The sequence below is a fragment of the Heloderma suspectum genome, chromosome 6 (genome assembly GCF_057233095.1).
Source record: "Heloderma suspectum isolate Gila_16-S chromosome 6, 16-S_ref, whole genome shotgun sequence".
Lineage (NCBI taxonomy): Eukaryota > Metazoa > Chordata > Lepidosauria > Squamata > Helodermatidae > Heloderma > Heloderma suspectum.
Window position 1 is genome coordinate 125,645,626 of NC_139463.1, and position 11,039 is coordinate 125,656,664.

The 11,039-nt window shown below is 45.4% G+C and overlaps 1 pseudogene; it reads left to right on the forward strand.

The window, feature by feature from the left end:
• Positions 1-10,797, forward strand: part of LOC146343062 (uncharacterized) — a 53,680-nt pseudogene extending 42,883 nt beyond the window's left edge.
• Positions 10,798-11,039: the final 242 nt, after the last annotated feature.

Here is an 11,039-nt window from a genome sequence, read left to right on the forward strand (position 1 = left end):
TAGGAGCCAATTTTGGTCCAGGGCTCCACGAGGATGTCCATCACACCATTCTAAGTGTCTTCACATAACTTACATCCAGGTTGGGGGGTTGTGGTTGAAATGAACGTCATTGTCAAAGGCTCCTTGGAGGGCTCTCTCAGTCTAATCCAGTAGCCAAGTCCAAACACAGACAAAGGGATTCTTTTCAAAGCTTTATTCTTCTTTTACAACTTAACAACTCTACAGGTAGCAACTAGATCTGAGCAGCAGCATCCCTATGCCCTAAGTTGGAAGAGATGGTCCCCGTTTGAAAGGCAATTACTGGCAGACCCCTGAATATAAGGACTAGGGAGAATCCCTCCCCTTTTCCCTTGGATCCTCTGGGCGCAACCGTTCTTTGAGCGCGAACCGGGCACTACGCCTCCTTTCCGCGCCCTCCATTTGGCGCCGCTCTCTGCGTCTGCGCCGCGCATCCACCAAGTCTGCTATCTGTGCTGGGTCATTCCTTGGACTGCTTTCTAAACTAGGAATGTGGGTGGGAGGAATCTCCGTCAGCTGTTGGTCCTGGGAAAGAGGAGCGCGCTCCTCTCCCAGGAGCGACTGCTCTTCCTCAGCATCAGAAATACTCTGGGATTCTATGGGCTCAGTGTCCACCCTGACAGTCATCTGATCTGAGTGGCAGGGGCTGCTCAACCAATAAGAGAGGCTTCCTCCCTCAAGATCGTGTTTTACACCACTTAGGGAATTGGGCTTTAAACTGTGCCATTTCAATTGAGGGGGATCTCTGTAAGTTCTGATGTGGGCATTCAGGGGAGAAGCCTTATTGACCACAACTGGACTTACTTCTGTTGTTCAGTCGTTCAGTCGTGTCCGACTCTTCGTGACCCCATGGACCATAGCACGCCAGGCTTTCCTGTCCTGCGCACTCTCCCGGAGCATGCTCAAGTTCATATTCATTGCATCGGTGATGCTATCTAGCCATCTCATCCTCTGCCGTCCCCTTCTCCTTTTGCCTTCAGTCTTTCCCAGCATCACGGTCTTTTCCAGAGAGTTTTCTCTTCGCATTAGGTGGCCAAAATATTGGAGCTTCAGCTTCAGTATCTGTCCTTCCAATGAGCACTCAGGGTTGATTTCCTTTAGGATGGACTGAACTGACCTTCTTGCAGTCCAGGGGACTCGTAAGAGTCTTCTCCAGCACCACAATTCGAAAGCATCAATTCTTCGGCGCCCAGCCTTCCTTATAGTCCAGCTCTCACAGCCATACATTGCTACTGGGAAAACCATAGCTTTGATTAGACAGACCTTTGTCGGCAAGGTGATGCCTCTGCTTCTTACTATGCTGTCTAGGTTTGTCATAGCTTTCCTCCCAAGGAGCAAGCGTCTTTTAATTTCATGGCTACAGACACCATCTGCAGTGATCTTGGAGCCCAAGAAAGTAAAATCTGTCACTGCTTCCATTTCTTCCCCTTCTATATGCCAGGAAGTGATGGGGCCAGATGCCATGATCTTAGTTTTTTTAGTGTTGAGTTTCAAACCAGCTTTTGCACTCTCCTCTTTCAACCTTAACAAGAGGCTCTTTAGATCCTCTTCGCTTTCTGCCATTAGGGTGGTATCATCTGCATATCTGAGGTTGTTGATAATTCTCCCAGCAATCTTAATTCCGACCTCTGATTCATCCAACCCGGCATTTCTCATGATGTACTCTGCATATAAGTTAAATAAGCAGGGTGACAATATGCAGCCTTGTCGTACTCCTTTCCCAATTTTGAACCACTTGGTTGTTCCATGTCTGGTTCTTACTGTTGCTTCTTGACCCTCGTACAGGTTTCTCAGGAGACAGGCAAGGTGGTCTGGTACTCCCATCACTTTAAGAATTTGCCACAGTTTGTGTTATCCACACAATCAAAGGCTTTAGCGTAGTCAATGAAGCAGAAATAGACGTTTTTCTGGAATTCTCTTGCTTTCTCCGTGATGCAGAGAATGTTGGCGATTTGATCTCTAGTTCCTCTGCCTTTTCGAAACCCAGCTTGTACTTCCGGTAGTTCTCGGTTCGCATACTGCTGAAGCCTAGCTTGTAGGATTTTGAGCATCACTTTGCTGGCATGTGAAATGAGCGCAATTGTATGGTAGTTTGAACACTCTTTGGCGTTGCCCTTCTTTGGAATTGGAATGTAAACTGACCTTTTCCAGTCATGCAGCCATTGCTGAGTGTTCCAAATTTGTTGGCATATTGAATGCAGCACTTTAACAGCATCATCTTTTAGGATTTTAAATAGCTCAGCTGGAATACTGTCATCTCCGCTAGCTTTGTTGTTACTAATGCTTCCTAAGGCCCACTTGACTTCACTCTCAAGGATGTCCGGCTCAAGTTCAGTGACCGCACTATCATGGCTATCAAGGACATTACTATCATGGCTATCAAGGACATTAAGATCTTTCCTGTATAGTTCTTCTGTGTATTCTTTCCACCTCTTCTTAATCTCATCTGCTTCTCTTAGGTCCCTGCCTTCTTTGTCCTTTATCATGCCCGTCTTTGCACAAAACGTTCCCTTGAGATCTCCGATTTTCTTGAAGAGATCTCGAGTCTTTCCCATTCTGTTGTTTTCCTCGATTTCTTTGCATTGTTCATTTAAGAAGGCCTTCTTGTCTCTCCTTGCTATTCTCTGGAACTCTGCATTCAGTTGGATATATCTTCCCCTGTCTCCCTTGCTTTTCGCTTCCCTTCTTTCCTCAGCTACTTGTAAAGCCTCATCAGACAGCCACTTGGCTTTCTTGCATTTCTTTTTCTTTAGGATGGATTGAGTTGCTGCCTCCTGAACAATGTTACGGACCTCCGTCCATAGTTCCTCAGGCACTCTGTCTATCAGGTCTAATCCCTGAAATCTATTCCTCACCTCCACTGTATATTCATAAGGGATATGATTTAGGCCATACCTGAATGGTTTAGTGGTTTTCCCGACATTCTTCAATTTCAGCCGAAATTTTGCAAGAAGCAGCTCATGATCTGAGCCACAGTCAGCTCCAGGTCTTGTTTTTACTTACTCTATAGAGCTTCTCCATCTTTGGCTGCAAAGTACATAATCAATCTGATTTCGATATTGACCATCTGGTGATGTCCACGTGTAGAGTCGTCTCTTGTGCTGTTGGAAAAGAGTGTTTGCTATGATCAGCGTGTTCTCTTGGCAAAACTCTATCAGCTTTTGTCCTGCTCCATTTTGTACACCAAGGCCATGCCTGCCTGTTATCCCGGTGATTTCTTGACTTCCTACTTTAGCATTCCAATCCCTATGATGAAGAGGACATCTTTTTTTGGTGTTAGTTCTAGACGGTGTTGGAGGTCTTCATAGAACCGATCAACCTCAGCTTCTTCGGCATCAGTGGTTGGGGCATAGACTTGAATTACTGTGATGTTGAATGGTTTGCCTTGGATTCGTACTGAGATCATTCTATCATTTTTAAGATTGTACCCCAGTACTGCTTTTCCCACCCTTTTGTTGACTATGAGTGCTACTCCATTTCTTCTAAGGGATTCTTGGCCACAATAGTAGATATGATGGTCACCTGAATTAAATTCGCCCATGCCTGTCCATTTTAGTTCGCTGATTCCCAAGATGTCGATGTTCAATCTTGCCACTTCTGAGTAGACACTAATTGGTTTGTGCAGGGATGGGAAACACACCGGAAAACACCCCTTGACCGGGGTCACGGTGAAAAGCACACCCCTGGGCAGGGCTAGTATACCCGAGGTCAATGCAGGGGTTGGGGCATACTGCAACTATACCGGGGAGAACCCGATTTGAGGAAAAGAATCAGACTTTAAGCAGTCACATAAAATCCGGTTTTTCTCTGTTAAGCTCTGGGGTGGCTGCTGGGTGGCCACGACGTCATGTATCCCTAACAACCTCCACACACAGCTGGTTCAGAGTAAATCACTCATGAAAACAGGCCTAGAGAGAACCCTGTGTTGTTGTTGTTGTTGTTGTTGTTGTTGTTAACATTTATATACCACCCCATAGCTGAAGCTTTCTGGGAGGTTTACAGAAGTTATAATAATAACTTATAATAAACCTATTATGCTACCAGGAGCTGAGAAGCCTGAATTCTGCAGTCAACACATGGGATGGTCTATGTGGGTGAACTGTGGAAGTGGAGTGTAGATGCATGGGAACCCCTTGCGTAGCCTGTGGGGTGGGTGTTTGAGCTGCTGCTGACCACCTCCTCTGCTCTTTCCTCCTCCTACAGAGTTTCCAGCTACTGCAGTGCCAAGCCACAAATTATCATGCACAATGGACGGAGGTTTTGGAAAGTGGATCTTTTCAAGTCGGCTGCACACAATTGCTTTGTTCCTCTGCTTTCTCACCTCCAGCCCACATTGCAGCACTCTGGTTTTCTTAAGAGGCTTTAGTGGCAAGAGGATGGGAGAAGCCACAGTAAGACGGATGTGGTTAGCAGCCCTTGACAGGTATAAATGACACCTTTTGTAACACCAAAGCCTATGAGCTGAGTGGCGGGCTGGGTTGGGGGTGTGGGTGCAGGGGGTGTGAGAGAGAGATGTTGTGCTTCCTGCCTTGAACTTTGTGTTGTAAGATAATTGGGTTGGGGAGATGCAGTTTGTCTTTGGAAAGACAAGAGAACAGTGGTGGACCTGAGGACTCAGCCATGACCATCAAGGGATCCTGTCTGAGCATGGAGTCCGTAGCTTTGGTGGCAGGTTCGTGGCCTCCCTTTTCTGTCTGCTCACCTCAGATGGGAAACTCAACATCCATCTATCTCTCCCCCTGTCCAATTTTGCACTCCTTTATTCCTCTGTTCTTGTCTTCCAGTCTCTCTCCAACTCCTCTGGCGATGGGCCTATGCAGGTAAAACTGACTTCCGTTCTTGCTCAGATATTGATTCCAGCCAGTTTTAGAGGCTAGGGGTGTCACTTTTTAATTGTTTGGCACAGTTATGCATTCAATATCCCTGCAGAAATCCAACAGCTGAAGTTTTCCAGCACATGCTGCTTCCACCTTCCCCTGACAGGTTCTTGCTTGGTATTCTGCTGCTATAGGCAGAGACAGGAATCTTGCTAGGAACAAGGGAGCAACCTTGGTAGCAGCAGATTCTCTGCATCCAGGCCCCCAGCTAAGAGGAGCCCCCAAAATACTGGATTCTCATGTTGCTCCAGGGTCATTCCTTGCCTTCATGTCTGAATAAAATATGCCTGCTGTCAAAGGCAGAAAGGAGGAACAGACAGTATGGGCCGATGGAACATTATGGACCCAATTAAGGGAGTCAGCTGCTGGTTTATTATTCAAATGAATTCCACATTTTCTTGGTAGTAACAAAAAGCATGAGCCCTGCTTTCTACCTCACATGCAGGAGGGGTGTATGGATATTGTTAATCCGTTCCACCTGTGTTTTGTGGATTGTTGGGTGCCTTTTGTTCTGTTGTCTGCTCAGTGATGGAATTGGATTTTTTTTAGGGATGTACAAGAATTTCATTCCATTTGCAGAAGTGTGTATAAGTGCAAGTACAAGTGCAAATTTGCACAACCCCCCCCCCGTAAAAAAAACAAACACCTGGTCCACTACTCTGTGGAATCTGTGTGACTCAGAAAAAGCCTGTCTTTCTCTAAAGGGGGTTCTTCTTTAAGAGGCTGTGGAATGGATGCCCCCTTGTTATGTGGGGCTCCTGATGTCCTGAATGGTCAGGTGCTGGTAGCAGCTGACTAAAGGAAGAACTGGAGAATCCTTTGGGGATCTCTGAATCCGACCTTTGACTCCAGCTGTCCACAGCATCTGCCTGCAGTGCAACTGCTCACTGCTTTACCCATCCTACGGACTAGATTGCATAGGTTGGTTGAGGTGGGTCAGTTGGCTGAGATGGGTCGGTTGGCTTGTACAGCCTTTGGCCAGATGGTTTGGCCAGAGATTCCTGCAGAACCCACAGGAATCAGACCGTTAGAAATCCAAACTCATCTGAATCCACTGCAGATTTCTCCAGCATCCCTCTATGCAGGTGCTCAAGGTTTGAAGACTAGTTCTAGATGGAGGCAGCTCTTATGTTGGCAGGAGGACAGACCATGGGAAATAGGATATAGGGCTATTGAAGGAGGGGGATTTTGAGCCCCCGGGTCTAGAGTGCTTTGAATTTTCTTCACACACTCCCCCCCAACCCCAAGGTAAAACTCTGATTAGATTTGAATGACCTTGTAAAGTTTAATTAACTGTACATAGAAGAGACTAAAGAAGTGATCACCTAACGAGTAAGTAAAATAATATAAACAGCACACATTCACAACCACGCGAGTCTGTGCAGGGGGGCCATGAATCAGAAGGATCAAGTAATCCAGTAGAAGGATGTGAGGGAAATAAATGCAGCACGCGTTTCTAATGTTAGTTTTCAAATCACCACCACTAAGTACTTTTGACTTGAGAATCATGTTGTGCTGAATTTTGGGAGGATGAAGTGAAACTAAATAAGGAGCATTTGAAAGACTAACATGTTTAGCGAGGTATCAACATCCATGGACTAGAACCCACTTTATCTGATGTGTGCATAAGCGTCAAAATGATGAAATGCTTACAAGTTCATGCCACGACAAATCTGGAAGTCCTTGATCAGTTACAAGACTGTGCTGTCTTCTAACTGCAGAGGGGGTTCCCCTCTGGAATTTGCCAAGTAAAACTGCCTCAGACAGAGAGAGTCTGTGACTGTGTCCTTGGGGTGGGAGGAATCTGGTCAATGGTCATCCAAATTTCAAAACTGCACCCTCTCGGTTGAACCTTCTAAGCTGGCTTTTGACAGAGCCTCACACCACCAGTATAAATATAGAGAGGAGTGAGAGAAGGGTCTCAATGACGATTATTAAGCTGTACCTACACTAAAATAAATATCTAACAGTTTAACTGCCATGGCTTCCTGTGAAGAATCCAGAGAAGAATTGTAGTTCCATGAAGTGCTGAGATACTTTTGTTTGAGGTGGAGTTTCAGCACCGCTGAGAGCTACACATGACCATGGCAGAGGGGATATTTCTGTTCCAGTTTAAAACTGAGCTATGAGTATGACTTACATTGCTGGACAATGGGGGTGCGTAATAATTTTGCCAATGCAGTTTTACTTTTCCTGACCCAACCCTACTCCATTCTCTTGTGCTCTTCTGCTTTGCTTCTCAGAGCAAATTCATCAAGCACTCTTCTCTGTGTCTCCGAAACAAGACATTTACAGAAGTGGGGAATCTATCTACCTCACGTGCTCAGCCCCTGAAAACCAGCACATATCAGGTGTTGGGTTTACCAATCAGAAGAAATGGTTGCTATATATCTTTAGACTTCCATCCTCTGTGGATTCCTTCACACACTCCCTACACCTGTCTCCACAAGACAGCGGAGACTACTCCTGCAGATACACTGTTGTGGAATCCCAACAGCAGAACACATCCCGTGAGAGTAACTCCATCAGCATTACCGTGATGGGTGAGCCTTCTTTTTCAATGCATGTCTCTTGGAAGGGCCTCTGGAAGGCTGAGCTGAATTTGGACAATTTGTCCAGAGAAGGAACATGGGGCAGTATATGCTAACATAATTCAAATATGTACTGAAAAACAAAGATATTGGTTTTAGTCTTTTCAGATCAGTTGTGTTTTCACACTCTTCTTATATGATTTATCTCTTCATTTATTCATATAGTGCCATAAATATGCATGATGGTGCCTTCCAGGGTAACATTTTATAAAAGCAAATACAGGCCCTTCCCCAAAGAAGGTTCAGTTTACATGTTGATAGTATGGGGGAGAACAAAATGACATGGGGGGGGGGGGAGTGCAGATAAAAACGAAGGTGTGTGAGCAAATGTATATAGATAGAGAGTTAGAAATGAAGATATAATGGATGGAAGAATCGGTCAGTTTTGCTTTCTTTCACATGCACATTCTCTAAAAATCTCAAGTTCTTTTTCTCCTGAGTGTGCAGAACTTTGCAAATTTTGCTAAATTCATTCAGGGCATCCCATGCGAAAGTTCTCCCAACAAGATTTTAAAGGTTTTGCAATTATGCAGTGTTGATGGATATATGAGATGGAGTTACTTGCAAATAGGGATTCAAAGTTCTGTGTTGGAGGTATTTTCAGGTGCAAGAATACAGCAGCTCACAACCCACAAGAGAGGTCTCTTCTCATTTCCAACTTGCTCAGTATGATGTTCTTTCTCAGCTCTCCTGCTCCAAGAGCAGGACATCCCGACATCAGCACGGGAGCCATAAAAGCACAGCCGTGGGGCCTGTTTACAATACCCTTGAAGGTTTTACATAGGTGCTTCATTATTCCTTAGCCCCTCCAGCTCACCATCCAGTACTGCAAGCAAATAATTGTTTGTACTGGCCACACACCCACAGACTCTGCTCATCAAGTGGGGAAATGTCTCAGCTCCGGTAGGGATGCTAGAGAAATTTGAGACAGATTAAAATGAGCTTGGATTTCTAAGAATCCAACCTGCAGAATCCGCTGTGGAGTGACCCCCTCAGGCCCTGCGGAGTCCATGGACTTTCGGATTATTTTTTTTCACTTTCCCAAATTTTACGCATATAAATCCATAGAAAAATACGTAAGTTTCTGCTGTATAATGGAATAGGGGACGGTACGCTACATGTTACGTACTGGAGTAAATTATGTAAATACTTACTTAAATATTTCCGTAATTATTTCCGTATTTTTCCACATGACAAAAAAAAATATTCGCATCTGTTTGTGGGCAGATGATGGAACGAAAGGCACCTGGCAATCCACAAAACACAGACAGAGCGGATTTTGCACAGTCCGTACCTCCCTAGTCTCAGGTTGCCTCAGTCCACCTTAATGAACTTCTACCTCGATAGTTTGTCTTTAAGAGTATTTTATTTAAGTGAGTTGTTCAGTATGGGCATTGTTTGTAACGTAAAGCTCATTGCTGATGATGATGACATTTCTCTAGTGCCCCATAGCCAAAGCGCTCTGGGCGGTTTACAGAAGTTAAAACATTAAATACAATATAAAAGTTTTTAAATATAAAAAGTTAGCAATATAAAAATTTAGCAATATAAAAAGTTATACTCTGTTCTATTTATTTTACGTACCTTAAACTATCCTCATTTTACTGATTATTTTAGGGCACAATCCCATGCATGTTTAGACAGAGAAAAGGCCTACAGCTCCCAGCATTCCCCAGACAGCCTGGGGAATGCTGGGAGCTGTAGGCCTTTTCTCTGTCTAAACATGCATGGGATTGTTCCCTTAATAACTGTTTTTGACAGTCCATGCTCAAATTTCAGACGTACGAAATAGACATTTCAAGCTCACATTTCACATGGAACTTGGAACTCATAGGAACTCTCCATCCTTACAAAGATAATGCCCATTTCAGGCCCTTAATTCCCTGTAAATTGGTCTGACCTAGATATGGCTCCCTGTTAAAAGCCAGTGCACCAGAGGAAACCTTAAACACTCCATCACAACACGGTCTCTGCTAATCCCCCCTGCTTTGTGGATGATTCCTCCAGATCCCCCTCCTCCTCCCGTGCTAAAAGTGGATCCTCCATCCAGAGTAGTGACTGAAGGGGACCCCCTGCTCATCACTTGCTCAGCCAATGGGGACAACACAGAGAAAAGGTTCCATTTCTACAGGGATGGCGTTGAGATGACCTCCAACAATGAATATACTCCCAGGGTCTACAGAGAACCAGGGAATACCCTCCCGGATGCCTCTGTAAGCATCGCACAGGCCAGGCCCAACCACACTGGGGAGTTCGCTTGTAGGTACGAGCAAAGAATGGGAAGCTGGTGGGTCGTGTCTCCCTGGAGCCAGAAGATGTTCCTCACAGGTGAGACGTGTTGTGGTGGTGGCTGCATCTAGTGGTTAGAATCTGCTCTAGCTGTAGGTTGACCCATTTATGTTTGATGTTTGAATTCTTAGCAGGTAGGTTATTTCAGTGGAGGGTGGCGGCTCTGATGTCAGTGGGGCGGTGAATCCGCTACGGGGTTCAGTCAGAACCAGTCAGAACTCTAAAGGCGCTCCACCCTCCACTAGGTTATTGATCTATTTATCTGAAATTATTTTCACGTGGCCTTTAAGGGTATAACCTTACAGCAGCCTCCTCCAGCATTGGACGTCAACATGCTGGCTTGGAGGGGTGGGTCTTGCAGTCCAATGCATCTGGAGGGCACCAGCTGGAGAAGGCTTGTTTACAGAGTAGTAAACATTCTCTGGTTTCACTTCAAGAACCTTAAATAGCATCGTCCATCTCTTCCTATGTCACCCTATGTATTATTCTTGCCCTCCATGGTCAGCTGGGAACAGGCCCTTTGTGATCAGCTCACACAAACAGAAGAAATGGAAGGGGAGCGAGAGGGAGACAAAGACATTGTTTTGTGGTTGCTCCCCAGCTCCAGCTTCTTTCCTCTGGAACTCATCCAGCAAGTCTGACCCAGAAAATCTGGCCCACTTCTGGAAGCGACAGAAGATTCCCCCCGCCCCTGCTGCCTCCCTTTGGGCAAACATTTAAGCTGAGAACTAGGGGCGGCGGGGGGAGTTGTAATGGGTATTTTAAAGGGCAATTAATTGTATACTAAAATTAACTTCCCGTATTCTTAGAAATTGCTTTCGATTCCTTCGTGAAGAGGAAATGTTAAAACACCACCTAAAAATAAAGAATCCCACCCACCCCCTTTCTTTTCTTTTTGCAGTTTGGGCACCAAATGCATGCGCTCCATCCATGTTGTATGCGTTCTCAGCTGTTCCACTTGTGATCCTGATGGTCCCACTTGCTTTTTATTGTGGGAAGAAGAAGAGTGGTATGTGACGGGACTCGTGGGCATTTCCTTTCATTTCTTAGTCTGGTACAGGCTTTAAGATCTGCTGCATGGGAGGCTTGTCACTGAGTCCTGGCGGTGGTGGGAGCATGTTTGGTTGGGACTTGAGAGAGGGCTGTTTCTGTGGTTGTTGTCAGACTGTGGAACTCCCTGCCTCAGGAGGTTTGCTTAGCCCTTTCTTGACTGTCCATCATTTATTGGCCCTCTCTCTTGACTGTCTATCATTTGTTAGCTCTC